The following is a 3,816-nucleotide window of genomic DNA, read 5'->3' on the forward strand; positions in this document are numbered from 1 at the left end:
GTATCGAAATTATCAGTGAAATCGTTATTTTTCGACGAAATCTAGTCGAAAGTAGCGATTTCACTTTATTTTTTTAAAAAATTTCATCCACCGGACCAACATGACCGGGACGTTGGAACTTTGAATTTTTTCGCCCCGTTACGAAAAGGCCGAAAGTTCCCCTCGAAATAACTCGAGAAAAAGCGTTATAAGGTATCGAAATTTTGTGTGAAATCGTTATGTTTCGACGAAATCTAGTCGAAAGTAGCGATTTCACTTTATTTTTTTAAAAAATTTCATCCACCGGACCAACATGACCGGGACGTTGGAACTTAGAATTTTTTCGCACCGCCACGAAAGTACCGAAAGTTCAACTCGAAATAACTCGAGAAAAAGCGTTATAAGGTATCGAAATTTTGTGTGAAATCGTTATGTTTCGACGAAATCTAGTCGAACGTTACGATTTCACTTTATTTTTTTAAAAAATTTCATCCACCGGACCAACATGACCGGGACGTTGGAACTTGGAATTTTTTCGCCCCGTTACGAAAAGGCCGAAAGTTCCCCTCGAAATAACTCGAGAAAAAGCGTTATAAGGTATCGAAATTATCAGTGAAATCGTTATGTTTCGACGAAATCTAGTCGAAAGTAGCGATTTCACTTTATTTTTTTAAAAAATTTCATCCACCGGACCAACATGACCGGGACGTTGGAACTTAGAATTTTTTCGCACCGCCACGAAAGTACCGAAAGTTCAACTCGAAATAACTCGAGAAAAAGCGTTATAAGGTATCGAAATTTTGTGTGAAATCGTTATATTTCGACGAAATCTAGTCGAACGTTACGATTTCACTTTATTTTTTTAAAAAATTTCATCCACCGGACCAACATGACCGGGACGTTGGAACTTAGAATTTTTTCGCACCGCCACGAAAGTACCGAAAGTTCAACTCGAAATAACTCGAGAAAAAGCGTTATAAGGTATCGAAATTATCAGTGAAATCGTTATGTTTCGACGAAATCTAGTCGAAAGTAGCGATTTCCCTTTATTTTTTTAAAAAATTTCATCCACCGGACCAACATGACCGGGACGTTTGAACTTAGAATTTTTTCGCACCGCCACGAAAGTACCGAAAGTTCAAATCGAAATAACTCGAGAAAAAGCGTTATAAGGTATCGAAATTATCAGTGAAATCGTTATGTTTCGACGAAATCTAGTCGAAAGTAGCGATTTCACTTTATTTTTTTAAAAAATTTCATCCACCGGACCAACATGACCGGGACGTTGGAACTTAGAATTTTTTCGCACCGCCACGAAAGTACCGAAAGTTCAACTCGAAATAACTCGAGAAAAAGCGTTATAAGGTATCGAAATTTTGTGTGAAATCGTTATGTTTCGACGAAATCTAGTCGAACGTTACGATTTCACTTTATTTTTTTAAAAAATTTCATCCACCGGACCAACATGACCGGGACGTTGGAACTTAGAATTTTTTCGCACCGCCACGAAAGTACCGAAAGTTCAACTCGAAATAACTCGAGAAAAAGCGTTATAAGGTATCGAAATTATCAGTGAAATCGTTATGTTTCGACGAAATCTAGTCGAAAGTAGCGATTTCCCTTTATTTTTTTAAAAAATTTCATCCACCGGACCAACATGACCGGGACGTTTGAACTTAGAATTTTTTCGCACCGCCACGAAAGTACCGAAAGTTCAAATCGAAATAACTCGAGAAAAAGCGTTATAAGGTATCGAAATTATCAGTGAAATCGTTATTTTTCGACGAAATCTAGTCGAAAGTAGCGATTTCACTTTATTTTTTTAAAAAATTTCATCCACCGGACCAACATGACCGGGACGTTGGAACTTTGAATTTTTTCGCCCCGTTACGAAAAGGCCGAAAGTTCCCCTCGAAATAACTCGAGAAAAAGCGTTATAAGGTATCGAAATTTTGTGTGAAATCGTTATGTTTCGACGAAATCTAGTCGAAAGTAGCGATTTCACTTTATTTTTTTAAAAAATTTCATCCACCGGACCAACATGACCGGGACGTTGGAACTTAGAATTTTTTCGCACCGCCACGAAAGTACCGAAAGTTCAACTCGAAATAACTCGAGAAAAAGCGTTATAAGGTATCGAAATTTTGTGTGAAATCGTTATGTTTCGACGAAATCTAGTCGAACGTTACGATTTCACTTTATTTTTTTAAAAAATTTCATCCACCGGACCAACATGACCGGGACGTTGGAACTTGGAATTTTTTCGCCCCGTTACGAAAAGGCCGAAAGTTCCCCTCGAAATAACTCGAGAAAAAGCGTTATAAGGTATCGAAATTATCAGTGAAATCGTTATGTTTCGACGAAATCTAGTCGAAAGTAGCGATTTCACTTTATTTTTTTAAAAATTTCATCCACCGGACCAACATGACCGGGACGTTGGAACTTAGAATTTTTTCGCACCGCCACGAAAGTACCGAAAGTTCAACTCGAAATAACTCGAGAAAAAGCGTTATAAGGTATCGAAATTTTGTGTGAAATCGTTATGTTTCGACGAAATCTAGTCGAGCGTTACGATTTCACTTTATTTTTTTAAAAAATTTCATCCACCGGACCAACATGACCGGGACGTTGGAACTTAGAATTTTTTCGCACCGCCACGAAAGTACCGAAAGTTCAACTCGAAATAACTCGAGAAAAAGCGTTATAAGGTATCGAAATTATCAGTGAAATCGTTATGTTTCGACGAAATCTAGTCGAAAGTAGCGATTTCACTTTATTTTTTTAAAAAATTTCATCCACCGGACCAACATGACCGGGACGTTGGAACTTAGAATTTTTTCGCACCGCCACGAAAGTACCGAAAGTTCAACTCGAAATAACTCGAGAAAAAGCGTTATAAGGTATCGAAATTTTGTGTGAAATCGTTATGTTTCGACGAAATCTAGTCGAACGTTACGATTTCACTTTATTTTTTTAAAAAATTTCATCCACCGTACCAACATGACCGGGACGTTGGAACTTAGAATTTTTTCGCACCGCCACGAAAGTACCGAAAGTTCAACTCGAAATAACTCGAGAAAAAGCGTTATAAGGTACCGAAATTATCAGTGAAATCGTTATGTTTCGACGAAATCTAGTCGAAGGTAGCGATTTCACTTTATTTTTTTAAAAAATTTCATCCACCGGACCAACATGACCGGGACGTTGGAACTTAGAATTTTTTCGCACCGCCACGAAAGTACCGAAAGTTCAACTCGAAATAACTCGAGAAAAAGCGTTATAAGGTATCGAAATTATCAGTGAAATCGTTATGTTTCGACGAAATCTAGTCGAAAGTAGCGATTTCACTTTATTTTTTTAAAAAATTTCATCCACCGGACCAACATGACCGGGACGTTGGAACTTAGAATTTTTTCGCACCGCCACGAAAGTACCGAAAGTTCAACTCGAAATAACTCGAGAAAAAGCGTTATAAGGTATCGAAATTTTGTGTGAAATCGTTATGTTTCGACGAAATCTAGTCGAACGTTACGATTTCACTTTATTTTTTTAAAAAATTTCATCCACCGGACCAACATGACCGGGACGTTGGAACTTAGAATTTTTTCGCACCGCCACGAAAGTACCGAAAGTTCAACTCGAAATAACTCGAGAAAAAGCGTTATAAGGTATCGAAATTATCAGTGAAATCGTTATGTTTCGACGAAATCTAGTCGAAAGTAGCGATTTCCCTTTATTTTTTTAAAAAATTTCATCCACCGGACCAACATGACCGGGACGTTGGAACTTAGAATTTTTTCGCACCGCCACGAAAGTACCGAAAGTTCAAGTCGAAAT

This window comes from Bombus vancouverensis, unplaced genomic scaffold (assembly GCF_051014615.1).
Source record: "Bombus vancouverensis nearcticus unplaced genomic scaffold, iyBomVanc1_principal scaffold0044, whole genome shotgun sequence".
NCBI lineage: Eukaryota > Metazoa > Arthropoda > Insecta > Hymenoptera > Apidae > Bombus > Bombus vancouverensis.